Source organism: Lactuca sativa, chromosome 1, assembly GCF_002870075.4.
Source record: "Lactuca sativa cultivar Salinas chromosome 1, Lsat_Salinas_v11, whole genome shotgun sequence".
In the NCBI taxonomy this organism is placed as follows: Eukaryota; Viridiplantae; Streptophyta; class Magnoliopsida; order Asterales; family Asteraceae; genus Lactuca; species Lactuca sativa.
In genome coordinates, this window is record NC_056623.2 from 197,012,812 (window position 1) to 197,034,034 (window position 21,223).

Sequence of the window (21,223 nt, forward strand, 5' to 3'; positions counted from 1 at the left end):
AAAGGAAAAAAAGCAAAAAAAAACCGCACGTAAAATCTAAAAAAACGCAAACGGACAACGAAAAACGGGGGTGCAACACGAGGACTTCCCAGGGGGTCACCCATCCTAGTAGTACTCTCGCCCAAGCACGCTTAACTGCGGAGTTCTGATGGGATCCGGTGCATTAGTGCTGGTATGATCGCACCCGAAATACCATCCATGTTTATTGTTTTTATGTGTTACAAGACGCAGAACCTCCTTTGTTTTGGTACGCGGGGCGTGGGACCCACGTGACCGATCGGCTCCGTTCCAAAAATACGAAAAGCATCAACCATGAACCGGAGGGCACCCGAGCATAGAAATAGCAAGAAAGAAAGGAAAAAAAGCAAAAAAAAACCGCACGTAAAATCTAAAAAAACGCAAACGGACAACGAAAAAGGGGGGGTGCAACACGAGGACTTCCCAGGGGGTCACCCATCCTAGTACTACTCTCGCCCAAGCACGCTTAACTGCGGAGTTCTGATGGGATCCGGTGCATTAGTGCTGGTATGATCGCACCCGAAATAGTATCCATGTTTATTGTTTTTATGTGTTACAAGACGCAGAACCTCCTTTGTTTTGGTACGCGGGGCGTGGGACCCACGTGACCGATCGGCTCCGTTCCAAAAATACAAAAAGCATCAACCATGAACCGGAGGGCACCCGAGCATAGAAATAGCAAGAAAGAAAGGAAAAAAAGCAAAAAAAACCGCACGTAAAATCTAAAAAAACGCAAACGGACAACGAAAAAGGGGGGGGGGGGGTGCAACACGAGGACTTCCCAGGGGGTCACCCATCCTAGTACTACTCTCGCCCAAGCACGCTTAACTGCGGAGTTCTGATGGGATCCGGTGCATTAGTGCTGGTATGATCGCACCCGAAATACTGTCCATGTTTATTGTTTTTATGTGTTACAAGACGCAGAACCTCCTTTGTTTTGGTACGCGGGGCGTGGGACCCACGTGACCGATCGGCTCCGTTCCAAAAATACGAAAAGCATCAACCATGTACCGGAGGGCACCCGAGCATAGAAATAGCAAGAAAGAAAGGAAAAAAAGCAAAAAAAAACCGCACGTAAAATCTAAAAAAACGCAAACGGACAACGAAAAACGGGGGTGCAACACGAGGACTTCCCAGGGGGTCACCCATCCTAGTACTACTCTCGCCCAAGCACGCTTAACTGCGGAGTTCTGATGGGATCCGGTGCATTAGTGCTGGTATGATCGCACCCGAAATACTATCCATGTTTATTGTTTTTATGTGTTACAAGACGCAGAACCTCCCTTGTTTTGGTACGCGGGGCGTGGGACCCACGTGACCGATCGGCTCCGTTCCAAAAATACGAAAAGCATCAACCATGAACCGGAGGGCACCCGAGCATAGAAATAGCAAGAAAGAAAGGAAAAAAAGCAAAAAAAACCGCACGTAAAATCTAAAAAAACGCAAACGGACAACGAAAAAGGGGGGGTGCAACACGAGGACTTCCCAGGGGGTCACCCATCCTAGTACTACTCTCGCCCAAGCACGCTTAACTGCGGAGTTCTGATGGGATCCGGTGCATTAGTGCTGGTATGATCGCACCCGAAATAGTATCCATGTTTATTGTTTTTATGTGTTACAAGACGCAGAACCTCCTTTGTTTTGGTACGCGGGGCGTGGGACCCACGTGACCGATCGGCTCCGTTCCAAAAATACAAAAAGCATCAACCATGAACCGGAGGGCACCCGAGCATAGAAATAGCAAGAAAGAAAGGAAAAAAAGCAAAAAAAACCGCACGTAAAATCTAAAAAAACGCAAACGGACAACGAAAAAGGGGGGGGGGGGGTGCAACACGAGGACTTCCCAGGGGGTCACCCATCCTAGTACTACTCTCGCCCAAGCACGCTTAACTGCGGAGTTCTGATGGGATCCGGTGCATTAGTGCTGGTATGATCGCACCCGAAATACTGTCCATGTTTATTGTTTTTATGTGTTACAAGACGCAGAACCTCCTTTGTTTTGGTACGCGGGGCGTGGGACCCACGTGACCGATCGGCTCCGTTCCAAAAATACGAAAAGCATCAACCATGTACCGGAGGGTACCCGAGCATAGAAATAGCAAGAAAGAAAGGAAAAAAAGCAAAAAAAAACCGCACGTAAAATCTAAAAAAACGCAAACGGACAACGAAAAACGGGGGTGCAACACGAGGACTTCCCAGGGGGTCACCCATCCTAGTACTACTCTCGCCCAAGCACGCTTAACTGCGGAGTTCTGATGGGATCCGGTGCATTAGTGCTGGTATGATCGCACCCGAAATACTATCCATGTTTATTGTTTTTATGTGTTACAAGACGCAGAACCTCCCTTGTTTTGGTACGCGGGGCGTGGGACCCACGTGACCGATCGGCTCCGTTCCAAAAATACGAAAAGCATCAACCATGAACCGGAGGGCACCCGAGCATAGAAATAGCAAGAAAGAAAGGAAAAAAAAGCAAAAAAAACCGCACGTAAAATCTAAAAAAACGCAAACGGACAACGAAAAAGGGGGGTGCAATACGAGGACTTCCCAAGGGGTCACCCATCCTAGTACTACTCTCGCCCAAGCACGCTTAACTGCGGAGTTCTGATGGGATCCGGTGCATTAGTGCTGGTATGATCGCACCCGAAATACTAACCATGTTTATTGTTTTTATGTGTTACAAGACGCAGAACCTCCTTTGTTTTGGTACGCGGGGCGTGGGACCCACGTAACCGATCGGCTCCGTTCCAAAAATACGAAAAGCATCAACCATGAACCGGAGGGCACCCGAGCATAAAAATAGCAAGAAAGAAAGGAAAAAAAGCAAAAAAAACCGCACGTAAAATCTAAAAAAACGCAAACGGACAACGATAAAGGGGGGGGTGCAACACGAGGACTTCCCAAGGGGTCACCCATCCTAGTACTACTCTCACCCAAGCACGCTTAACTGCGGAGTTCTGATGGGATCCGGTGCATTAGTGCTGGTATGATCGCACCCGAAATACTATCCATGTTTATTGTTTTTATGTGTTACAAGACGCAGAACCTCCTTTGTTTTGGTACGCGGGGCGTGGGACCCACGTGACCGATCGGCTCCGTTCCAAAATTACGAAAAGCATCAACCATGAACCGGAGGGCACCCGAGCATAGAAATAGCAAGAAAGAAAGGAAAAAAAGCAAAAAAACCGCACGTAAAATCTAAAAAAAACGCAAACGGACAACGAAAAAGGGGGGTGCAACACGAGGACTTGCCAGGGGGTCACCCATCCTAGTACTACTCTCGCCCAAGCACGCTTAACTGCGGAGTTCTGATGGGATCCGGTGCATTAGTGCTGGTATGATCGCACCCGAAATACTATCCTTGTTTATTGTTTTTATGTGTTACTAGACGCAGAACCTCCTTTGTTTTGGTACGCGGGGCGTGGGACCCACGTGACCGATCGGCTCCGTTCCAAAAATACGAAAAGCATCAACCATGAACCGGAGGGCACCCGAGCATAGAAATAGCAAGAAAGAACGGAAAAAAAGCAAAAAAAACCGCACGTAAAATCTAAAAAAACGCAAACGGACAACGAAAAAGGGGGGGTGCAACACGAGGACTTCCCAGGGGGTCACCCATCCTAGTACTACTCTCGCCCAAGCACGCTTAACTGCGGAGTTCTGATGGGATCCGGTGCATTAGTGCTGGTATGATCGCACCCGAAATAGTATCCATGTTTATTGTTTTTATGTGTTACAAGACGCAGAACCTCCTTTGTTTTGGTACGCGGGGCGTGGGACCCACGTGACCGATCGGCTCCGTTCCAAAAATACAAAAAGCATCAACCATGAACCGGAGGGCACCCGAGCATAGAAATAGCAAGAAAGAAAGGAAAAAAAGCAAAAAAAACCGCACGTAAAATCTAAAAAAAACGCAAACGGACAACGAAAAAGGGGGGGGGGGGTGCAACACGAGGACTTGCCAGGGGGTCACCCATCCTAGTACTACTCTCGCCCAAGCACGCTTAACTGCGGAGTTCTGATGGGATCCGGTGCATTAGTGCTGGTATGATCGCACCCGAAATACTATCCATGTTTATTGTTTTTATGTGTTACTAGACGCAGAACCTCCTTTGTTTTGGTACGCGGGGCGTGGGACCCACGTGACCGATCGGCTCCGTTCCAAAAATACGAAAAGCATCAACCATGAACCGGAGGGCACCCGAGCATAGAAATAGCAAGAAAGAACGGAAAAAAAGCAAAAAAAACCGCACGTAAAATCTAAAAAAACGCAAACGGACAACGAAAAAGGGGGGGGTTCAACACGAGGACTTCCCAGGGGGTCACCCATCCTAGTACTACTCTGGCCCAAGCACGCTTAACTGCGGAGTTCTGATGGGATACGGTGCATTAGTGCTGGTATGATCGCACCCGAAATACTATGCATGTTTATTGTTTTTATGTGTTACAAGACGCAGAACCTCCTTTGTTTTGGTACGCGGGGCGTGGGACCCACGTGACCGATCGGCTCCGTTCCAAAAATACGAAAAGCATCAACCATGAACCGGAGGGCACCCGAGCATAGAAATAGCAAGAAAGAAAGGAAAAAAAGCAAAAAAAAAAAAACCGCACGTAAAATCTAAAAAAACGCAAACGGACAACGAAAAAGGGGGGGTGCAACACGAGGACTTCCCAGGGGGTCACCCATCCTAGTACTACTCTCGCCCAAGCACGCTTAACTGCGGAGTTCTGATGGGATCCGGTGCATTAGTGCTGGTATGATCGCACCCGAAATAGTATCCATGTTTATTGTTTTTATGTGTTACAAGACGCAGAACCTCCTTTGTTTTGGTACGCGGGGCGTGGGACCCACGTAACCGATCGGCTCCGTTCCAAAAATACAAAAAGCATCAACCATGAACCGGAGGGCACCCGAGCATAGAAATAGCAAGAAAGAAAGGAAAAAAAGCAAAAAAAACCGCACGTAAAATCTAAAAAAACGCAAACGGACAACGAAAAAGGGGGGGTGCAACACGAGGACTTCCCAGGGGGTCACCCATCCTAGTACTACTCTCGCCCAAGCACGCTTAACTGCGGAGTTCTGATGGGATCCGGTGCATTAGTGCTGGTATGATCGCACCCGAAATACTGTCCATGTTTATTGTTTTTATGTGTTACAAGACGCAGAACCTCCTTTGTTTTGGTACGCGGGGCGTGGGACCCACGTGACCGATCGGCTCCGTTCCAAAAATACAAAAAGCATCAACCATGAACCGGAGGGCACCCGAGCATAGAAATAGCAAGAAAGAAAGGAAAAAAAGCAAAAAAAACCGCACGTAAAATCTAAAAAAAACGCAAACGGACAACGAAAAAGGGGGGGGGGGGGGGGTGCAACACGAGGACTTGCCAGGGGGTCACCCATCCTAGTACTACTCTCGCCCAAGCACGCTTAACTGCGGAGTTCTGATGGGATCCGGTGCATTAGTGCTGGTATGATCGCACCCGAAATACTATCCATGTTTATTGTTTTTATGTGTTACTAGACGCAGAACCTCCTTTGTTTTGGTACGCGGGGCGTGGGACCCACGTGACCGATCGGCTCCGTTCCAAAAATACGAAAAGCATCAACCATGAACCGGAGGGCACCCGAGCATAGAAATAGCAAGAAAGAACGGAAAAAAAGCAAAAAAAACCGCACGTAAAATCTAAAAAAACGCAAACGGACAACGAAAAAGGGGGGGGTTCAACACGAGGACTTCCCAGGGGGTCACCCATCCTAGTACTACTCTGGCCCAAGCACGCTTAACTGCGGAGTTCTGATGGGATACGGTGCATTAGTGCTGGTATGATCGCACCCGAAATACTATGCATGTTTATTGTTTTTATGTGTTACAAGACGCAGAACCTCCTTTGTTTTGGTACGCGGGGCGTGGGACCCACGTGACCGATCGGCTCCGTTCCAAAAATACGAAAAGCATCAACCATGAACCGGAGGGCACCCGAGCATAGAAATAGCAAGAAAGAAAGGAAAAAAAGCAAAAAAAAAAAAACCGCACGTAAAATCTAAAAAAACGCAAACGGACAACGAAAAAGGGGGGGTGCAACACGAGGACTTCCCAGGGGGTCACCCATCCTAGTACTACTCTCGCCCAAGCACGCTTAACTGCGGAGTTCTGATGGGATCCGGTGCATTAGTGCTGGTATGATCGCACCCGAAATAGTATCCATGTTTATTGTTTTTATGTGTTACAAGACGCAGAACCTCCTTTGTTTTGGTACGCGGGGCGTGGGACCCACGTAACCGATCGGCTCCGTTCCAAAAATACAAAAAGCATCAACCATGAACCGGAGGGCACCCGAGCATAGAAATAGCAAGAAAGAAAGGAAAAAAAGCAAAAAAAACCGCACGTAAAATCTAAAAAAACGCAAACGGACAACGAAAAAGGGGGGGTGCAACACGAGGACTTCCCAGGGGGTCACCCATCCTAGTACTACTCTCGCCCAAGCACGCTTAACTGCGGAGTTCTGATGGGATCCGGTGCATTAGTGCTGGTATGATCGCACCCGAAATACTGTCCATGTTTATTGTTTTTATGTTTTACAAGACGCAGAACCTCCTTTGTTTTGGTACGCGGGGCGTGGGACCCACGTGACCGATCGGCTCCGTTCCAAAAATACGAAAAGCATCAACCATGTACCGGAGGGCACCCGAGCATAGAAATAGCAAGAAAGAAAGGAAAAAAAGCAAAAAAAAAACCGCACGTAAAATCTAAAAAAACGCAAACGGACAACGAAAAACGGGGGTGCAACACGAGGACTTCCCAGGGGGTCACCCATCCTAGTACTACTCTCGCCCAAGCACGCTTAACTGCGGAGTTCTGATGGGATCCGGTGCATTAGTGCTGGTATGATCGCACCCGAAATACTATCCATGTTTATTGTTTTTATGTGTTACAAGACGCAGAACCTCCCTTGTTTTGGTACGCGGGGCGTGGGACCCACGTGACCGATCGGCTCCGTTCCAAAAATACGAAAAGCATCAACCATGAACCGGAGGGCACCCGAGCATAGAAATAGCAAGAAAGAAAGGAAAAAAAGCAAAAAAAACCGCACGTAAAATCTAAAAAAACGCATACGGACAACGAAAAAGGGGGGTGCAACACGAGGACTTCCCAAGGGGTCACCCATCCTAGTACTACTCTCGCCCAAGCACGCTTAACTGCGGAGTTCTGATGGGATCCGGTGCATTAGTGCTGGTATGATCGCACCCGAAATACTAACCATGTTTATTGTTTTTATGTGTTACAAGACGCAGAACCTCCTTTGTTTTGGTACGCAGGGCGTGGGACCCACGTAACCGATCGGCTCCGTTCCAAAAATACGAAAAGCATCAACCATGAACCGGAGGGCACCCGAGCATAAAAATAGCAAGAAAGAAAGGAAAAAAAGCAAAAAAAACCGCACGTAAAATCTAAAAAAACGCAAACGGACAACGATAAAGGGGGGGTGCAACACGAGGACTTCCCAAGGGGTCACCCATCCTAGTACTACTCTCACCCAAGCACGCTTAACTGCGGAGTTCTGATGGGATCCGGTGCATTAGTGCTGGTATGATCGCACCCGAAATACTATCCATGTTTATTGTTTTTATGTGTTACAAGACGCAGAACCTCCTTTGTTTTGGTACGCGGGGCGTGGGACCCACGTGACCGATCGGCTCCGTTCCAAAAATACGAAAAGCATCAACCATGAACCGGAGGGCACCCGAGCATAGAAATAGCAAGAAAGAAAGGAAAAAAAGCAAAAAAAAACCGCACGTAAAATCTAAAAAAACGCAAACGGACAACGAAAAAGGGGGGGTGCAACACGAGGACTTCCCAGGGGGTCACCCATCCTAGTACTACTCTCGCCCAAGCACGCGTAACTGCGGAGTTCTGATGGGATCCGGTGCATTAGTGCTGGTATGATCGCACCCGAAATACTATGCATGTTTATTGTTTTTATGTGTTACAAGACTCAGAACCTCCTTTGTTTTGGTACGCGGGGCGTGGGACCCACGTGACCGATCGGCTCCGTTCCAAAAATACGAAAAGCATCAACCATGAACCGGAGGGCACCCGAGCATAGAAATAGCAAGAAAGAAAGGAAAAAAAGCAAAAAAAAAAAAACCGCACGTAAAATCTAAAAAAACGCAAACGGACAACGAAAAAGGGGGGGTGCAACACGAGGACTTCCCAGGGGGTCACCCATCCTAGTACTACTCTCGCCCAAGCACGATTAACTGCGGAGTTCTGATGGGATCCGGTGCATTAGTGCTGGTATGATCGCACCCGATATAGTATCCATGTTTATTGTTTTTATGTGTTACAAGACGCAGAACCTCCTTTGTTTTGGTACGCGGGGCGTGGGACCCACGTAACCGATCGGCTCCGTTCCAAAAATACAAAAAGCATCAACCATGAACCGGAGGGCACCCGAGCATAGAAATAGCAAGAAAGAAAGGAAAAAAAGCAAAAAAAACCGCACGTAAAATCTAAAAAAACGCAAACGGACAACGAAAAAGGGGGGGTGCAACACGAGGACTTCCCAGGGGGTCACCCATCCTAGTACTACTCTCGCCCAAGCACGCTTAACTGCGGAGTTCTGATGGGATCCGGTGCATTAGTGCTGGTATGATCGCACCCGAAATACTGTCCATGTTTATTGTTTTTATGTTTTACAAGACGCAGAACCTCCTTTGTTTTGGTACGCGGGGCGTGGGACCCACGTGACCGATCGGCTCCGTTCCAAAAATACGAAAAGCATCAACCATGTACCGGAGGGCACCCGAGCATAGAAATAGCAAGAAAGAAAGGAAAAAAAGCAAAAAAAAACCGCACGTAAAATCTAAAAAAACGCAAACGGACAACGAAAAACGGGGGTGCAACACGAGGACTTCCCAGGGGGTCACCCATCCTAGTAGTACTCTCGCCCAAGCACGCTTAACTGCAGAGTTCTGATGGGATCCGGTGCATTAGTGCTGGTATGATCGCACCCGAAATACCATCCATGTTTATTGTTTTTATGTGTTACAAGACGCAGAACCTCCTTTGTTTTGGTACGCGGGGCGTGGGACCCACGTGACCGATCGGCTCCGTTCCAAAAATACGAAAAGCATCAACCATGAACCGGAGGGCACCCGAGCATAGAAATAGCAAGAAAGAAAGGAAAAAAAGCAAAAAAAAACCGCACGTAAAATCTAAAAAAACGCAAACGGACAACGAAAAAGGGGGGTGCAACACGAGGACTTCCCAAGGGGTCACCCATCCTAGTACTACTCTCGCCCAAGCACGCTTAACTGCGGAGTTCTGATGGGATCCGGTGCATTAGTGCTGGTATGATCGCACCCGAAATACTAACCATGTTTATTGTTTTTATGTGTTACAAGACGCAGAACCTCCTTTGTTTTGGTACGCGGGGCGTGGGACCCACGTAACCGATCGGCTCCGTTCCAAAAATACGAAAAGCATCAACCATGAACCGGAGGGCACCCGAGCATAAAAATAGCAAGAAAGAAAGGAAAAAAAAGCAAAAAAAACCGCACGTAAAATCTAAAAAAACGCAAACGGACAACGATAAAGGGGGGGTGCAACACGAGGACTTCCCAAGGGGTCACCCATCCTAGTACTACTCTCCCCCAAGCACGCTTAACTGCGGAGTTCTGATGGGATCCGGTGCATTAGTGCTGGTATGATCGCACCCGAAATACTATCCATGTTTATTGTTTTTATGTGTTACAAGACGCAGAACCTCCTTTGTTTTGGTACGCGGGGCGTGGGACCCACGTGACCGATCGGCTCCGTTCCAAAAATACGAAAAGCATCAACCATGAACCGGAGGGCACCCGAGCATAGAAATAGCAAGAAAGAAAGGAAAAAAAGCAAAAAAACCGCACGTAAAATCTAAAAAAAAACGCAAACGGACAACGAAAAAGGGGGGTGCAACACGAGGACTTGCCAGGGGGTCACCCATCCTAGTACTACTCTCGCCCAAGCACGCTTAACTGCGGAGTTCTGATGGGATCCGGTGCATTAGTGCTGGTATGATCGCACCCGAAATACTATCCATGTTTATTGTTTTTATGTGTTACTAGACGCAGAACCTCCTTTATTTTGGTACGCGGGGCGTGGGACCCACGTGACCGATCGGCTCCGTTCCAAAAATACGAAAAACATCAACCATGAACCGGAGGGCACCCGAGCATAGAAATAGCAAGAAAGAACGGAAAAAAAGCAAAAAAAACCGCACGTAAAATCTAAAAAAACGCAAACGGACAACGAAAAAGGGGGGGGGGGGGGGGGGGGGTTCAACACGAGGACTTCCCAGGGGGTCACCCATCCTAGTACTACTCTGGCCCAAGCACGCTTAACTGCGGAGTTCTGATGGGATACGGTGCATTAGTGCTGGTATGATCGCACCCGAAATACTATGCATGTTTATTGTTTTTATGTGTTACAAGACGCAGAACCTCCTTTGTTTTGGTACGCGGGGCGTGGGACCCACGTGACCGATCGGCTCCGTTCCAAAAATACGAAAAGCATCAACCATGAACCGGAGGGCACCCGAGCATAGAAATAGCAAGAAAGAAAGGAAAAAAAGCAAAAAAAAAAAACCGCACGTAAAATCTAAAAAAACGCAAACGGACAACGAAAAAGGGGGGGTGCAACACGAGGACTTCCCAGGGGGTCACCCATCCTAGTACTACTCTCGCCCAAGCACGCTTAACTGCGGAGTTCTGATGGGATCCGGTGCATTAGTGCTGGTATGATCGCACCCGAAATAGTATCCATGTTTATTGTTTTTATGTGTTACAAGACGCAGAACCTCCTTTGTTTTGGTACGCGGGGCGTGGGACCCACGTAACCGATCGGCTCCGTTCCAAAAATACAAAAAGCATCAACCATGAACCGGAGGGCACCCGAGCATAGAAATAGCAAGAAAGAAAGGAAAAAAAGCAAAAAAAACCGCACGTAAAATCTAAAAAAACGCAAACGGACAACGAAAAAGGGGGGGTGCAACACGAGGACTTCCCAGGGGGTCACCCATCCTAGTACTACTCTCGCCCAAGCACGCTTAACTGCGGAGTTCTGATGGGATCCGGTGCATTAGTGCTGGTATGATCGCACCCGAAATACTGTCCATGTTTATTGTTTTTATGTTTTACAAGACGCAGAACCTCCTTTGTTTTGGTACGCGGGGCGTGGGACCCACGTGACCGATCGGCTCCGTTCCAAAAATACGAAAAGCATCAACCATGTACCGGAGGGCACCCGAGCATAGAAATAGCAAGAAAGAAAGGAAAAAAAGCAAAAAAAAACCGCACGTAAAATCTAAAAAAACGCAAACGGACAACGAAAAACGGGGGTGCAACACGAGGACTTCCCAGGGGGTCACCCATCCTAGTACTACTCTCGCCCAAGCACGCTTAACTGCGGAGTTCTGATGGGATCCGGTGCATTAGTGCTGGTATGATCGCACCCGAAATACTAACCATGTTTATTGTTTTTATGTGTTACAAGACGCAGAACCTCCCTTGTTTTGGTACGCGGGGCGTGGGACCCACGTGACCGATCGGCTCCGTTCCAAAAATACGAAAAGCATCAACCATGTACCGGAGGGCACCCGAGCATAGAAATAGCAAGAAAGAAAGGAAAAAAAGCAAAAAAAAACCGCACGTAAAATCTAAAAAAACGCAAACGGACAACGAAAAACGGGGGTGCAACACGAGGACTTCCCAGGGGGTCACCCATCCTAGTACTACTCTCGCCCAAGCACGCTTAACTGCGGAGTTCTGATGGGATCCGGTGCATTAGTGCTGGTATGATCGCACCCGAAATACTATCCATGTTTATTGTTTTTATGTGTTACAAGACGCAGAACCTCCCTTGTTTTGGTACGCGGGGCGTGGGACCCACGTGACCGATCGGCTCCGTTCCAAAAATACGAAAAGCATCAACCATGAACCGGAGGGCACCCGAGCATAGAAATAGCAAGAAAGAAAGGAAAAAAAGCAAAAAAAACCGCACGTAAAATCTAAAAAAACGCAAACGGACAACGAAAAAGGGGGGTGCAACACGAGGACTTCCCAAGGGGTCACCCATCCTAGTACTACTCTCGCCCAAGCACGCTTAACTGCGGAGTTCTGATGGGATCCGGTGCATTAGTGCTGGTATGATCGCACCCGAAATACTAACCATGTTTATTGTTTTTATGTGTTACAAGACGCAGAACCTCCTTTGTTTTGGTACGCGGGGCGTGGGACCCACGTAACCGATCGGCTCCGTTCCAAAAATACGAAAAGCATCAACCATGAACCGGAGGGCACCCGAGCATAAAAATAGCAAGAAAGAAAGGAAAAAAAAGCAAAAAAAACCGCACGTAAAATCTAAAAAAACGCAAACGGACAACGATAAAGGGGGGGTGCAACACGAGGACTTCCCAAGGGGTCACCCATCCTAGTACTACTCTCCCCCAAGCACGCTTAACTGCGGAGTTCTGATGGGATCCGGTGCATTAGTGCTGGTATGATCGCACCCGAAATACTATCCATGTTTATTGTTTTTATGTGTTACAAGACGCAGAACCTCCTTTGTTTTGGTACGCGGGGCGTGGGACCCACGTGACCGATCGGCTCCGTTCCAAAAATACGAAAAGCATCAACCATGAACCGGAGGGCACCCGAGCATAGAAATAGCAAGAAAGAAAGGAAAAAAAGCAAAAAAACCGCACGTAAAATCTAAAAAAAAACGCAAACGGACAACGAAAAAGGGGGGTGCAACACGAGGACTTGCCAGGGGGTCACCCATCCTAGTACTACTCTCGCCCAAGCACGCTTAACTGCGGAGTTCTGATGGGATCCGGTGCATTAGTGCTGGTATGATCGCACCCGAAATACTATCCATGTTTATTGTTTTTATGTGTTACTAGACGCAGAACCTCCTTTATTTTGGTACGCGGGGCGTGGGACCCACGTGACCGATCGGCTCCGTTCCAAAAATACGAAAAACATCAACCATGAACCGGAGGGCACCCGAGCATAGAAATAGCAAGAAAGAACGGAAAAAAAGCAAAAAAAACCGCACGTAAAATCTAAAAAAACGCAAACGGACAACGAAAAAGGGGGGGGGGGGGGGGGGGGGGTTCAACACGAGGACTTCCCAGGGGGTCACCCATCCTAGTACTACTCTGGCCCAAGCACGCTTAACTGCGGAGTTCTGATGGGATACGGTGCATTAGTGCTGGTATGATCGCACCCGAAATACTATGCATGTTTATTGTTTTTATGTGTTACAAGACGCAGAACCTCCTTTGTTTTGGTACGCGGGGCGTGGGACCCACGTGACCGATCGGCTCCGTTCCAAAAATACGAAAAGCATCAACCATGAACCGGAGGGCACCCGAGCATAGAAATAGCAAGAAAGAAAGGAAAAAAAGCAAAAAAAAAAAACCGCACGTAAAATCTAAAAAAACGCAAACGGACAACGAAAAAGGGGGGGTGCAACACGAGGACTTCCCAGGGGGTCACCCATCCTAGTACTACTCTCGCCCAAGCACGCTTAACTGCGGAGTTCTGATGGGATCCGGCGCATTAGTGCTGGTATGATCGCACCCGAAATAGTATCCATGTTTATTGTTTTTATGTGTTACAAGACGCAGAACCTCCTTTGTTTTGGTACGCGGGGCGTGGGACCCACGTAACCGATCGGCTCCGTTCCAAAAATACAAAAAGCATCAACCATGAACCGGAGGGCACCCGAGCATAGAAATAGCAAGAAAGAAAGGAAAAAAAGCAAAAAAAACCGCACGTAAAATCTAAAAAAACGCAAACGGACAACGAAAAAGGGGGGGTGCAACACGAGGACTTCCCAGGGGGTCACCCATCCTAGTACTACTCTCGCCCAAGCACGCTTAACTGCGGAGTTCTGATGGGATCCGGTGCATTAGTGCTGGTATGATCGCACCCGAAATACTGTCCATGTTTATTGTTTTTATGTTTTACAAGATGCAGAACCTCCTTTGTTTTGGTACGCGGGGCGTGGGACCCACGTGACCGATCGGCTCCGTTCCAAAAATACGAAAAGCATCAACCATGTACCGGAGGGCACCCGAGCATAGAAATAGCAAGAAAGAAAGGAAAAAAAGCAAAAAAAAACCGCACGTAAAATCTAAAAAAACGCAAACGGACAACGAAAAACGGGGGTGCAACACGAGGACTTCCCAGGGGGTCACCCATCCTAGTACTACTCTCGCCCAAGCACGCTTAACTGCGGAGTTCTGATGGGATCCGGTGCATTAGTGCTGGTATGATCGCACCCGAAATACTATCCATGTTTATTGTTTTTATGTGTTACAAGACGCAGAACCTCCTTTGTTTTGGTACGCGGGGCGTGGGACCCACGTGACCGATCGGCTCCGTTCCAAAAATACGAAAAGCATCAACCATGAACCGGAGGGCACCCGAGCATAGAAATAGCAAGAAAGAAAGGAAAAAAAGCAAAAAAAAAACCGCACGTAAAATCTAAAAAAACGCAAACGGACAACGAAAAAGGGGGGGTGCAACACGAGGACTTCCCAGGGGGTCACCCATCCTAGTACTACTCTCGCCCAAGCACGCGTAACTGCGGAGTTCTGATGGGATCCGGTGCATTAGTGCTGGTATGATCGCACCCGAAATAGTACCCATGTTTATTGTTTTTATGTGTTACAAGACGCAGAACCTCCTTTGTTTTGGTACGCGGGGCGTGGGACCCACGTGACCGATCGGCTCCGTTCCAAAAATACAAAAAACATCAACCATGAACCGGAGGGCACCCGAGCATAGAAATAGCAAGAAAGAAAGGAAAAAAAGCAAAAAAAACCGCACGTAAAATCTAAAAAAACGCAAACGGACAACGAAAAAGGGGGGGGTGCAACACGAGGACTTCCCAGGGGGTCACCCATCCTAGTACTACTCTCGCCCAAGCACGCTTAACTGCGGAGTTCTGATGGGATCCGGTGCATTAGTGCTGGTATGATCGCACCCGAAATACTGTCCATGTTTATTGTTTTTATGTGTTACAAGACGCAGAACCTCCTTTGTTTTGGTACGCGGGGCGTGGGACCCACGTGACCGATCGGCTCCGTTCCAAAAATACGAAAAGCATCAACCATGTACCGGAGGGCACCCGAGCATAGAAATAGCAAGAAAGAAAGGAAAAAAAGCAAAAAAAAACCGCACGTAAAATCTAAAAAAACGCAAACGGACAACGAAAAAGGGGGGGGGGTTCAACACGAGGACTTCCCAGGGGGTCACCCATCCTAGTACTACTCTGGCCCAAGCACGCTTAACTGCGGAGTTCTGATGGGATACGGTGCATTAGTGCTGGTATGATCGCACCCGAAATACTATGCATGTTTATTGTTTTTATGTGTTACAAGACGCAGAACCTCCTTTGTTTTGGTACGCGGGGCGTGGGACCCACGTGACCGATCGGCTCCGTTCCAAAAATACGAAAAGCATCAACCATGAACCGGAGGGCACCCGAGCATAGAAATAGCAAGAAAGAAAGGAAAAAAAGCAAAAAAAAAAAACCGCACGTAAAATCTAAAAAAACGCAAACGGACAACGAAAAAGGGGGGTGCAACACGAGGACTTCCCAGGGGGTCACCCATCCTAGTACTACTCTCGCCCAAGCACGCTTAACTGCGGAGTTCTGATGGGATCCGGTGCATTAGTGCTGGTATGATCGCACCCGAAATAGTATCCATGTTTATTGTTTTTATGTGTTACAAGACGCAGAACCTCCTTTGTTTTGGTACGCGGGGCGTGGGACCCACGTAACCGATCGGCTCCGTTCCAAAAATACAAAAAGCATCAACCTTGAACCGGAGGGCACCCGAGCATAGAAATAGCAAGAAAGAAAGGAAAAAAAGCAAAAAAAACCGCACGTAAAATCTAAAAAAACGCAAACGGACAACGAAAAAGGGGGGGTGCAACACGAGGACTTCCCAGGGGGTCACCCATCCTAGTACTACTCTCGCCCAAGCACGCTTAACTGCGGAGTTCTGATGGGATCCGGTGCATTAGTGCTGGTATGATCGCACCCGAAATACTGTCCATGTTTATTGTTTTTATGTTTTACAAGACGCAGAACCTCCTTTGTTTTGGTACGCGGGGCGTGGGACCCACGTGACCGATCGGCTCCGTTCCAAAAATACGAAAAGCATCAACCATGTACCGGAGGGCACCCGAGCATAGAAATAGCAAGAAAGAAAGGAAAAAAAGCAAAAAAAAACCGCACGTAAAATCTAAAAAAACGCAAACGGACAACGAAAAACGGGGGTGCAACACGAGGACTTCCCAGGGGGTCACCCATCCTAGTACTACTCTCGCCCAAGCACGCTTAACTGCGGAGTTCTGATGGGATCCGGTGCATTAGTGCTGGTATGATCGCACCCGAAATACCATCCATGTTTATTGTTTTTATGTGTTACAAGACGCAGAACCTCCTTTGTTTTGGTACGCGGGGCGTGGGACCCACGTGACCGATCGGCTCCGTTCCAAAAATACGAAAAGCATCAACCATGAACCGGAGGGCACCCGAGCATAGAAATAGCAAGAAAGAAAGGAAAAAAAGCAAAAAAAAACCGCACGTAAAATCTAAAAAAACGCAAACGGACAACGAAAAAGGGGGGGTGCAACACGAGGACTTCCCAGGGGGTCACCCATCCTAGTACTACTCTCGCCCAAGCACGCGTAACTGCGGAGTTCTGATGGGATCCGGTGCATTAGTGCTGGTATGATCGCACCCGAAATAGTACCCATGTTTATTGTTTTTATGTGTTACAAGACGCAGAACCTCCTTTGTTTTGGTACGCGGGGCGTGGGACCCACGTGACCGATCGGCTCCGTTCCAAAAATACAAAAAACATCAACCATGAACCGGAGGGCACCCGAGCATAGAAATAGCAAGAAAGAAAGGAAAAAAAGCAAAAAAAAAAAACCGCACGTAAAATCTAAAAAAACGCAAACGGACAACGAAAAAGGGGGGGTGCAACACGAGGACTTCCCAGGGGGTCACCCATCCTAGTACTACTCTCGCCCAAGCACGCTTAACTGCGGAGTTCTGATGGGATCCGGTGCATTAGTGCTGGTATGATCGCACCCGAAATAGTATCCATGTTTATTGTTTTTATGTGTTACAAGACGCAGAACCTCCTTTGTTTTGGTACGCGGGGCGTGGGACCCACGTGACCGATCGGCTCCGTTCCAAAAATACAAAAAGCATCAACCATGAACCGGAGGGCACCCGAGCATAGAAATAGCAAGAAAGAAAGGAAAAAAAGCAAAAAAAACCGCACGTAAAATCTAAAAAAACGCAAACGGACAACGAAAAAGGGGGGGGGGGGGTGCAACACGAGGACTTCCCAGGGGGTCACCCATCCTAGTACTACTCTGGCCCAAGCACGCTTAACTGCGGAGTTCTGATGGGATCCGGTGCATTAGTGCTGGTATGATCGCACCCGAAATACTGTCCATGTTTATTGTTTTTATGTGTTACAAGACGCAGAACCTCCTTTGTTTTGGTACGCGGGGCGTGGGACCCACGTGACCGATCGGCTCCGTTCCAAAAATACGAAAAGCATCAACCATGAACCGGAGGGCACCCGAGCATAGAAATAGCAAGAAAGAAAGGAAAAAAAGCAAAAAAAAAAAACCGCACGTAAAATCTAAAAAAACGCAAACGGACAACGAAAAAGGGGGGGTGCAACACGAGGACTTCCCAGGGGGTCACCCATCCTAGTACTACTCTCGCCCAAGCACGCTTAACTGCGGAGTTCTGATGGGATCCGGTGCATTAGTGCTGGTATGATCGCACCCGAAATAGTATCCATGTTTATTGTTTTTATGTGTTACAAGACGCAGAACCTCCTTTGTTTTGGTACGCGGGGCGTGGGACCCACGTAACCGATCGGCTCCGTTCCAAAAATACAAAAAGCATCAACCATGAACCGGAGGGCACCCGAGCATAGAAATAGCAAGAAAGAAAGGAAAAAAAGCAAAAAAAACCGCACGTAAAATCTAAAAAAACGCAAACGGACAACGAAAAAGGGGGGGTGCAACACGAGGACTTCCCAGGGGGTCACCCATCCTAGTACTACTCTCGCCCAAGCACGCTTAACTGCGGAGTTCTGATGGGATCCGGTGCATTAGTGCTGGTATGATCGCACCCGAAATACTGTCCATGTTTATTGTTTTTATGTTTTACAAGACGCAGAACCTCCTTTGTTTTGGTACGCGGGGCGTGGGACCCACGTGACCGATCGGCTCCGTTCCAAAAATACGAAAAGCATCAACCATGTACCGGAGGGCACCCGAGCATAGAAATAGCAAGAAAGAAAGGAAAAAAAGCAAAAAAAAACCGCACGTAAAATCTAAAAAAACGCAAACGGACAACGAAAAACGGGGGTGCAACACGAGGACTTCCCAGGGGGTCACCCATCCTAGTACTACTCTCGCCCAAGCACGCTTAACTGCGGAGTTCTGATGGGATCCGGTGCATTAGTGCTGGTATGATCGCACCCGAAATACTATCCATGTTTATTGTTTTTATGTGTTACAAGACGCAGAACCTCCTTTGTTTTGGTACGCGGGGCGTGGGACCCACGTGACCGATCGGCTCCGTTCCAAAAATACGAAAAGCATCAACCATGAACCGGAGGGCACCCGAGCATAGAAATAGCAAGAAAGAAAGGAAAAAAAGCAAAAAAAAACCGCACGTAAAATCTAAAAAAACGCAAACGGACAACGAAAAAGGGGGGGTGCAACACGAGGACTTCCCAGGGGGTCACCCATCCTAGTACTACTCTCGCCCAAGCACGCGTAACTGCGGAGTTCTGATGGGATCCGGTGCATTAGTGCTGGTATGATCGCACCCGAAATAGTATCCATGTTTATTGTTTTTATGTGTTACAAGACGCAGAACCTCCTTTGTTTTGGTACGCGGGGCGTGGGACCCACGTGACCGATCGGCTCCGTTCCAAAAATACAAAAAACATCAACCATGAACCGGAGGGCACCCGAGCATAGAAATAGCAAGAAAGAAAGGAAAAAAAGCAAAAAAAACCGCACGTAAATTCTAAAAAAACGCAAACGGACAACGAAAAAGGGGGGGTGCAACACGAGGACTTCCCAGGGGGTCACCCATCCTAGTACTACTCTCGCCCAAGCACGCTTAACTGCGGAGTTCTGATGGGATCCGGTGCATTAGTGCTGGTATGATCGCACCCGAAATACTGTCCATGTTTATTGTTTTTATGTGTTACAAGACGCAGAACCTCCTTTGTTTTGGTACGCGGGGCGTGGGACCCACGTGACCGATCGGCTCCGTTCCAAAAATACGAAAAGCATCAACCATGTACCGGAGGGCACCCGAGCATAGAAATAGCAAGAAAGAAAGGAAAAAAAGCAAAAAAAAACCGCACGTAAAATCTAAAAAAACGCAAACGGACAACGAAAAACGGGGGTGCAACACGAGGACTTCCCAGGGGGTCACCCATCCTAGTACTACTCTCGCCCAAGCACGCTTAACTGCGGAGTTCTGATGGGATCCGGTGCATTAGTGCTGGTATGATCGCACCCGAAATACTATCCATGTTTATTGTTTTTATGTGTTACAAGACGCAGAACCTCCTTTGTTTTGGTACGCGGGGCGTGGGACCCACGTGACCGATCGGCTCCGTTCCAAAAATACGAAAAGCATCAACCATGAACCGGAGGGCACCCGAGCATAGAAATAGCAAGAAAGAAAGGAAAAAAAGCAAAAAAAAACCGCACGTAAAATCTAAAAAAACGCAAACGGACAACGAAAAAGGGGGGGTGCAACACGAGGACTTCCCAGGGGGTCACCCATCCTAGTACTACTCTCGCCCAAGCACGCGTAACTGCGGAGTTCTGATGGGATCCGGTGCATTAGTGCTGGTATGATCGCACCCGAAATAGTATCCATGTTTATTGTTTTTATGTGTTACAAGACGCAGAACCTCCTTTGTTTTGGTACGCGGGGCGTGGGACCCACGTGACCGATCGGCTCCGTTCCAAAAATACAAAAAACATCAACCATGAACCGGAGGGCACCCGAGCATAGAAATAGCAAGAAAGAAAGGAAAAAAAGCAAAAAAAACCGCACGTAAATTCTAAAAAAACGCAAACGGACAACGAAAAAGGGGGGGTGCAACACGAGGACTTCCCAGGGGGTCACCCATCCTAGTACTACTCTCGCCCAAGCACGCTTAACTGCGGAGTTCTGATGGGATCCGGTGCATTAGTGCTGGTATGATCGCACCCGAAATACTGTCCATGTTTATTGTTTTTATGTGTTACAAGACGCAGAACCTCCTTTGTTTTGGTACGCGGGGCGTGGGACCCACGTGACCGATCGGCTCCGTTCCAAAAATACGAAAAGCATCAACCATGTACCGGAGGGCACCCGAGCATAGAAATAGCAAGAAAGAAAGGAAAAAAAGCAAAAAAAAACCGCACGTAAAATCTAAAAAAACGCAAACGGACAACGAAAAACGGGGGTGCAACACGAGGACTTCCCAGGGGGTCACCCATCCTAGTAGTACTCTCGCCCAAGCACGCTTAACTGCGGAGTTCTGATGGGATCCGGTGCATTAGTGCTGGTATGATCGCACCCGAAATACCATCCATGTTTATTGTTTTTATGTGTTACAAGACGCAGAACCTCCTTTGTTTTGGTACGCGGGGCGTGGGACCCACGTGACCGATCGGCTCCGTTCCAAAAATACGAAAAGCATCAACCATGAACCGGAGGGCACCCGAGCATAAAAATAGCAAGAAAGAAAGGAAAAAAAGCAAAAAAAACCGCACGTAAAATCTAAAAAAACGCAAACGGACAACGATAAAGGGGGGGGTGCAACACGAGGACTTCCCAAGGGGTCACCCATCCTAGTACTACTCTCACCCAAGCACGCTTAACTGCGGAGTTCTGATGGGATCCGGTGCATTAGTGCTGGTATGATCGCACCCGAAATACTATCCATGTTTATTGTTTTTATGTGTTACAAGACGCAGAACCTCCTTTGTTTTGGTACGCGGGGCGTGGGACCCACGTGACCGATCGGCTCCGTTCCAAAATTACGAAAAGCATCAACCATGAACCGGAGGGCACCCGAGCATAGAAAT

At 48.1% G+C, this 21,223-nt stretch overlaps 60 non-coding genes across 60 annotated transcripts; all 60 read right to left on the reverse strand.

The window, feature by feature from the left end:
* Positions 1 to 67: 67 nt before the first annotated feature.
* Positions 68 to 186, reverse strand: LOC128130509 (5S ribosomal RNA). Its single transcript, XR_008228434.1, has one exon. It is a non-coding gene; the product is annotated as a 5S ribosomal RNA (ribosomal RNA).
* A 234-nt stretch (positions 187 to 420) lies between these two features.
* LOC128131902 (5S ribosomal RNA) lies at positions 421 to 539 on the reverse strand. The gene has a single exon (XR_008229819.1). It is a non-coding gene; the product is annotated as a 5S ribosomal RNA (ribosomal RNA).
* Positions 540 to 778: 239 nt separating this feature from the next.
* On the reverse strand, positions 779 to 897 carry LOC128131904 (5S ribosomal RNA). The gene has a single exon (XR_008229821.1). It is a non-coding gene; the product is annotated as a 5S ribosomal RNA (ribosomal RNA).
* Positions 898 to 1,130: 233 nt separating this feature from the next.
* Positions 1,131 to 1,249, reverse strand: LOC128131905 (5S ribosomal RNA). The gene has a single exon (XR_008229822.1). It is a non-coding gene; the product is annotated as a 5S ribosomal RNA (ribosomal RNA).
* Positions 1,250 to 1,482: 233 nt separating this feature from the next.
* Positions 1,483 to 1,601, reverse strand: LOC128131906 (5S ribosomal RNA). The gene has a single exon (XR_008229823.1). It is a non-coding gene; the product is annotated as a 5S ribosomal RNA (ribosomal RNA).
* Positions 1,602 to 1,840: 239 nt separating this feature from the next.
* Positions 1,841 to 1,959, reverse strand: LOC128131907 (5S ribosomal RNA). Its single transcript, XR_008229824.1, has one exon. It is a non-coding gene; the product is annotated as a 5S ribosomal RNA (ribosomal RNA).
* Positions 1,960 to 2,192: 233 nt separating this feature from the next.
* On the reverse strand, positions 2,193 to 2,311 carry LOC128131908 (5S ribosomal RNA). Its single transcript, XR_008229825.1, has one exon. It is a non-coding gene; the product is annotated as a 5S ribosomal RNA (ribosomal RNA).
* Positions 2,312 to 2,544: 233 nt separating this feature from the next.
* On the reverse strand, positions 2,545 to 2,663 carry LOC128129662 (5S ribosomal RNA). Its single transcript, XR_008227583.1, has one exon. It is a non-coding gene; the product is annotated as a 5S ribosomal RNA (ribosomal RNA).
* A 234-nt stretch (positions 2,664 to 2,897) lies between these two features.
* LOC128130473 (5S ribosomal RNA) lies at positions 2,898 to 3,016 on the reverse strand. The gene has a single exon (XR_008228398.1). It is a non-coding gene; the product is annotated as a 5S ribosomal RNA (ribosomal RNA).
* Positions 3,017 to 3,248: 232 nt separating this feature from the next.
* On the reverse strand, positions 3,249 to 3,367 carry LOC128130749 (5S ribosomal RNA). The gene has a single exon (XR_008228672.1). It is a non-coding gene; the product is annotated as a 5S ribosomal RNA (ribosomal RNA).
* Positions 3,368 to 3,600: 233 nt separating this feature from the next.
* LOC128131909 (5S ribosomal RNA) lies at positions 3,601 to 3,719 on the reverse strand. The gene has a single exon (XR_008229826.1). It is a non-coding gene; the product is annotated as a 5S ribosomal RNA (ribosomal RNA).
* A 239-nt stretch (positions 3,720 to 3,958) lies between these two features.
* Positions 3,959 to 4,077, reverse strand: LOC128130750 (5S ribosomal RNA). Its single transcript, XR_008228673.1, has one exon. It is a non-coding gene; the product is annotated as a 5S ribosomal RNA (ribosomal RNA).
* A 234-nt stretch (positions 4,078 to 4,311) lies between these two features.
* Positions 4,312 to 4,430, reverse strand: LOC128131153 (5S ribosomal RNA). Its single transcript, XR_008229084.1, has one exon. It is a non-coding gene; the product is annotated as a 5S ribosomal RNA (ribosomal RNA).
* Positions 4,431 to 4,668: 238 nt separating this feature from the next.
* On the reverse strand, positions 4,669 to 4,787 carry LOC128131910 (5S ribosomal RNA). The gene has a single exon (XR_008229827.1). It is a non-coding gene; the product is annotated as a 5S ribosomal RNA (ribosomal RNA).
* Positions 4,788 to 5,020: 233 nt separating this feature from the next.
* On the reverse strand, positions 5,021 to 5,139 carry LOC128131911 (5S ribosomal RNA). Its single transcript, XR_008229828.1, has one exon. It is a non-coding gene; the product is annotated as a 5S ribosomal RNA (ribosomal RNA).
* Positions 5,140 to 5,382: 243 nt separating this feature from the next.
* Positions 5,383 to 5,501, reverse strand: LOC128130751 (5S ribosomal RNA). Its single transcript, XR_008228674.1, has one exon. It is a non-coding gene; the product is annotated as a 5S ribosomal RNA (ribosomal RNA).
* Positions 5,502 to 5,735: 234 nt separating this feature from the next.
* On the reverse strand, positions 5,736 to 5,854 carry LOC128131154 (5S ribosomal RNA). Its single transcript, XR_008229085.1, has one exon. It is a non-coding gene; the product is annotated as a 5S ribosomal RNA (ribosomal RNA).
* Positions 5,855 to 6,092: 238 nt separating this feature from the next.
* Positions 6,093 to 6,211, reverse strand: LOC128131912 (5S ribosomal RNA). Its single transcript, XR_008229829.1, has one exon. It is a non-coding gene; the product is annotated as a 5S ribosomal RNA (ribosomal RNA).
* A 233-nt stretch (positions 6,212 to 6,444) lies between these two features.
* Positions 6,445 to 6,563, reverse strand: LOC128131913 (5S ribosomal RNA). The gene has a single exon (XR_008229830.1). It is a non-coding gene; the product is annotated as a 5S ribosomal RNA (ribosomal RNA).
* Positions 6,564 to 6,797: 234 nt separating this feature from the next.
* LOC128131915 (5S ribosomal RNA) lies at positions 6,798 to 6,916 on the reverse strand. Its single transcript, XR_008229832.1, has one exon. It is a non-coding gene; the product is annotated as a 5S ribosomal RNA (ribosomal RNA).
* Positions 6,917 to 7,148: 232 nt separating this feature from the next.
* LOC128129714 (5S ribosomal RNA) lies at positions 7,149 to 7,267 on the reverse strand. Its single transcript, XR_008227635.1, has one exon. It is a non-coding gene; the product is annotated as a 5S ribosomal RNA (ribosomal RNA).
* Positions 7,268 to 7,500: 233 nt separating this feature from the next.
* Positions 7,501 to 7,619, reverse strand: LOC128130474 (5S ribosomal RNA). Its single transcript, XR_008228399.1, has one exon. It is a non-coding gene; the product is annotated as a 5S ribosomal RNA (ribosomal RNA).
* A 234-nt stretch (positions 7,620 to 7,853) lies between these two features.
* On the reverse strand, positions 7,854 to 7,972 carry LOC128130631 (5S ribosomal RNA). Its single transcript, XR_008228554.1, has one exon. It is a non-coding gene; the product is annotated as a 5S ribosomal RNA (ribosomal RNA).
* Positions 7,973 to 8,210: 238 nt separating this feature from the next.
* Positions 8,211 to 8,329, reverse strand: LOC128130362 (5S ribosomal RNA). Its single transcript, XR_008228286.1, has one exon. It is a non-coding gene; the product is annotated as a 5S ribosomal RNA (ribosomal RNA).
* Positions 8,330 to 8,562: 233 nt separating this feature from the next.
* Positions 8,563 to 8,681, reverse strand: LOC128131916 (5S ribosomal RNA). Its single transcript, XR_008229833.1, has one exon. It is a non-coding gene; the product is annotated as a 5S ribosomal RNA (ribosomal RNA).
* Positions 8,682 to 8,914: 233 nt separating this feature from the next.
* On the reverse strand, positions 8,915 to 9,033 carry LOC128130788 (5S ribosomal RNA). The gene has a single exon (XR_008228710.1). It is a non-coding gene; the product is annotated as a 5S ribosomal RNA (ribosomal RNA).
* A 233-nt stretch (positions 9,034 to 9,266) lies between these two features.
* LOC128129715 (5S ribosomal RNA) lies at positions 9,267 to 9,385 on the reverse strand. Its single transcript, XR_008227637.1, has one exon. It is a non-coding gene; the product is annotated as a 5S ribosomal RNA (ribosomal RNA).
* Positions 9,386 to 9,619: 234 nt separating this feature from the next.
* On the reverse strand, positions 9,620 to 9,738 carry LOC128130807 (5S ribosomal RNA). Its single transcript, XR_008228729.1, has one exon. It is a non-coding gene; the product is annotated as a 5S ribosomal RNA (ribosomal RNA).
* A 233-nt stretch (positions 9,739 to 9,971) lies between these two features.
* LOC128130752 (5S ribosomal RNA) lies at positions 9,972 to 10,090 on the reverse strand. Its single transcript, XR_008228675.1, has one exon. It is a non-coding gene; the product is annotated as a 5S ribosomal RNA (ribosomal RNA).
* A 247-nt stretch (positions 10,091 to 10,337) lies between these two features.
* On the reverse strand, positions 10,338 to 10,456 carry LOC128131155 (5S ribosomal RNA). The gene has a single exon (XR_008229086.1). It is a non-coding gene; the product is annotated as a 5S ribosomal RNA (ribosomal RNA).
* Positions 10,457 to 10,693: 237 nt separating this feature from the next.
* On the reverse strand, positions 10,694 to 10,812 carry LOC128131917 (5S ribosomal RNA). The gene has a single exon (XR_008229834.1). It is a non-coding gene; the product is annotated as a 5S ribosomal RNA (ribosomal RNA).
* A 233-nt stretch (positions 10,813 to 11,045) lies between these two features.
* Positions 11,046 to 11,164, reverse strand: LOC128131918 (5S ribosomal RNA). Its single transcript, XR_008229836.1, has one exon. It is a non-coding gene; the product is annotated as a 5S ribosomal RNA (ribosomal RNA).
* Positions 11,165 to 11,397: 233 nt separating this feature from the next.
* Positions 11,398 to 11,516, reverse strand: LOC128131919 (5S ribosomal RNA). Its single transcript, XR_008229837.1, has one exon. It is a non-coding gene; the product is annotated as a 5S ribosomal RNA (ribosomal RNA).
* A 233-nt stretch (positions 11,517 to 11,749) lies between these two features.
* LOC128131920 (5S ribosomal RNA) lies at positions 11,750 to 11,868 on the reverse strand. The gene has a single exon (XR_008229838.1). It is a non-coding gene; the product is annotated as a 5S ribosomal RNA (ribosomal RNA).
* Positions 11,869 to 12,100: 232 nt separating this feature from the next.
* On the reverse strand, positions 12,101 to 12,219 carry LOC128129716 (5S ribosomal RNA). Its single transcript, XR_008227638.1, has one exon. It is a non-coding gene; the product is annotated as a 5S ribosomal RNA (ribosomal RNA).
* Positions 12,220 to 12,453: 234 nt separating this feature from the next.
* On the reverse strand, positions 12,454 to 12,572 carry LOC128130808 (5S ribosomal RNA). Its single transcript, XR_008228730.1, has one exon. It is a non-coding gene; the product is annotated as a 5S ribosomal RNA (ribosomal RNA).
* A 233-nt stretch (positions 12,573 to 12,805) lies between these two features.
* LOC128130753 (5S ribosomal RNA) lies at positions 12,806 to 12,924 on the reverse strand. Its single transcript, XR_008228676.1, has one exon. It is a non-coding gene; the product is annotated as a 5S ribosomal RNA (ribosomal RNA).
* A 248-nt stretch (positions 12,925 to 13,172) lies between these two features.
* Positions 13,173 to 13,291, reverse strand: LOC128131156 (5S ribosomal RNA). The gene has a single exon (XR_008229087.1). It is a non-coding gene; the product is annotated as a 5S ribosomal RNA (ribosomal RNA).
* A 237-nt stretch (positions 13,292 to 13,528) lies between these two features.
* On the reverse strand, positions 13,529 to 13,647 carry LOC128130111 (5S ribosomal RNA). Its single transcript, XR_008228034.1, has one exon. It is a non-coding gene; the product is annotated as a 5S ribosomal RNA (ribosomal RNA).
* Positions 13,648 to 13,880: 233 nt separating this feature from the next.
* Positions 13,881 to 13,999, reverse strand: LOC128131921 (5S ribosomal RNA). Its single transcript, XR_008229839.1, has one exon. It is a non-coding gene; the product is annotated as a 5S ribosomal RNA (ribosomal RNA).
* Positions 14,000 to 14,232: 233 nt separating this feature from the next.
* On the reverse strand, positions 14,233 to 14,351 carry LOC128131922 (5S ribosomal RNA). The gene has a single exon (XR_008229840.1). It is a non-coding gene; the product is annotated as a 5S ribosomal RNA (ribosomal RNA).
* A 235-nt stretch (positions 14,352 to 14,586) lies between these two features.
* Positions 14,587 to 14,705, reverse strand: LOC128130632 (5S ribosomal RNA). The gene has a single exon (XR_008228555.1). It is a non-coding gene; the product is annotated as a 5S ribosomal RNA (ribosomal RNA).
* A 234-nt stretch (positions 14,706 to 14,939) lies between these two features.
* LOC128131924 (5S ribosomal RNA) lies at positions 14,940 to 15,058 on the reverse strand. The gene has a single exon (XR_008229841.1). It is a non-coding gene; the product is annotated as a 5S ribosomal RNA (ribosomal RNA).
* Positions 15,059 to 15,295: 237 nt separating this feature from the next.
* On the reverse strand, positions 15,296 to 15,414 carry LOC128131158 (5S ribosomal RNA). The gene has a single exon (XR_008229089.1). It is a non-coding gene; the product is annotated as a 5S ribosomal RNA (ribosomal RNA).
* A 236-nt stretch (positions 15,415 to 15,650) lies between these two features.
* On the reverse strand, positions 15,651 to 15,769 carry LOC128131925 (5S ribosomal RNA). The gene has a single exon (XR_008229842.1). It is a non-coding gene; the product is annotated as a 5S ribosomal RNA (ribosomal RNA).
* A 233-nt stretch (positions 15,770 to 16,002) lies between these two features.
* Positions 16,003 to 16,121, reverse strand: LOC128131927 (5S ribosomal RNA). The gene has a single exon (XR_008229844.1). It is a non-coding gene; the product is annotated as a 5S ribosomal RNA (ribosomal RNA).
* A 233-nt stretch (positions 16,122 to 16,354) lies between these two features.
* Positions 16,355 to 16,473, reverse strand: LOC128131928 (5S ribosomal RNA). Its single transcript, XR_008229845.1, has one exon. It is a non-coding gene; the product is annotated as a 5S ribosomal RNA (ribosomal RNA).
* A 234-nt stretch (positions 16,474 to 16,707) lies between these two features.
* LOC128130634 (5S ribosomal RNA) lies at positions 16,708 to 16,826 on the reverse strand. The gene has a single exon (XR_008228557.1). It is a non-coding gene; the product is annotated as a 5S ribosomal RNA (ribosomal RNA).
* A 237-nt stretch (positions 16,827 to 17,063) lies between these two features.
* On the reverse strand, positions 17,064 to 17,182 carry LOC128131929 (5S ribosomal RNA). The gene has a single exon (XR_008229847.1). It is a non-coding gene; the product is annotated as a 5S ribosomal RNA (ribosomal RNA).
* A 239-nt stretch (positions 17,183 to 17,421) lies between these two features.
* Positions 17,422 to 17,540, reverse strand: LOC128130610 (5S ribosomal RNA). The gene has a single exon (XR_008228533.1). It is a non-coding gene; the product is annotated as a 5S ribosomal RNA (ribosomal RNA).
* A 237-nt stretch (positions 17,541 to 17,777) lies between these two features.
* LOC128131930 (5S ribosomal RNA) lies at positions 17,778 to 17,896 on the reverse strand. Its single transcript, XR_008229848.1, has one exon. It is a non-coding gene; the product is annotated as a 5S ribosomal RNA (ribosomal RNA).
* Positions 17,897 to 18,129: 233 nt separating this feature from the next.
* Positions 18,130 to 18,248, reverse strand: LOC128131931 (5S ribosomal RNA). Its single transcript, XR_008229849.1, has one exon. It is a non-coding gene; the product is annotated as a 5S ribosomal RNA (ribosomal RNA).
* Positions 18,249 to 18,481: 233 nt separating this feature from the next.
* On the reverse strand, positions 18,482 to 18,600 carry LOC128131932 (5S ribosomal RNA). The gene has a single exon (XR_008229850.1). It is a non-coding gene; the product is annotated as a 5S ribosomal RNA (ribosomal RNA).
* Positions 18,601 to 18,834: 234 nt separating this feature from the next.
* Positions 18,835 to 18,953, reverse strand: LOC128130635 (5S ribosomal RNA). The gene has a single exon (XR_008228558.1). It is a non-coding gene; the product is annotated as a 5S ribosomal RNA (ribosomal RNA).
* A 233-nt stretch (positions 18,954 to 19,186) lies between these two features.
* LOC128131933 (5S ribosomal RNA) lies at positions 19,187 to 19,305 on the reverse strand. Its single transcript, XR_008229851.1, has one exon. It is a non-coding gene; the product is annotated as a 5S ribosomal RNA (ribosomal RNA).
* Positions 19,306 to 19,538: 233 nt separating this feature from the next.
* On the reverse strand, positions 19,539 to 19,657 carry LOC128131934 (5S ribosomal RNA). The gene has a single exon (XR_008229852.1). It is a non-coding gene; the product is annotated as a 5S ribosomal RNA (ribosomal RNA).
* Positions 19,658 to 19,891: 234 nt separating this feature from the next.
* Positions 19,892 to 20,010, reverse strand: LOC128130636 (5S ribosomal RNA). Its single transcript, XR_008228559.1, has one exon. It is a non-coding gene; the product is annotated as a 5S ribosomal RNA (ribosomal RNA).
* A 233-nt stretch (positions 20,011 to 20,243) lies between these two features.
* Positions 20,244 to 20,362, reverse strand: LOC128131935 (5S ribosomal RNA). Its single transcript, XR_008229853.1, has one exon. It is a non-coding gene; the product is annotated as a 5S ribosomal RNA (ribosomal RNA).
* Positions 20,363 to 20,595: 233 nt separating this feature from the next.
* LOC128130510 (5S ribosomal RNA) lies at positions 20,596 to 20,714 on the reverse strand. Its single transcript, XR_008228435.1, has one exon. It is a non-coding gene; the product is annotated as a 5S ribosomal RNA (ribosomal RNA).
* Positions 20,715 to 20,948: 234 nt separating this feature from the next.
* Positions 20,949 to 21,067, reverse strand: LOC128130476 (5S ribosomal RNA). The gene has a single exon (XR_008228401.1). It is a non-coding gene; the product is annotated as a 5S ribosomal RNA (ribosomal RNA).
* Positions 21,068 to 21,223: the final 156 nt, after the last annotated feature.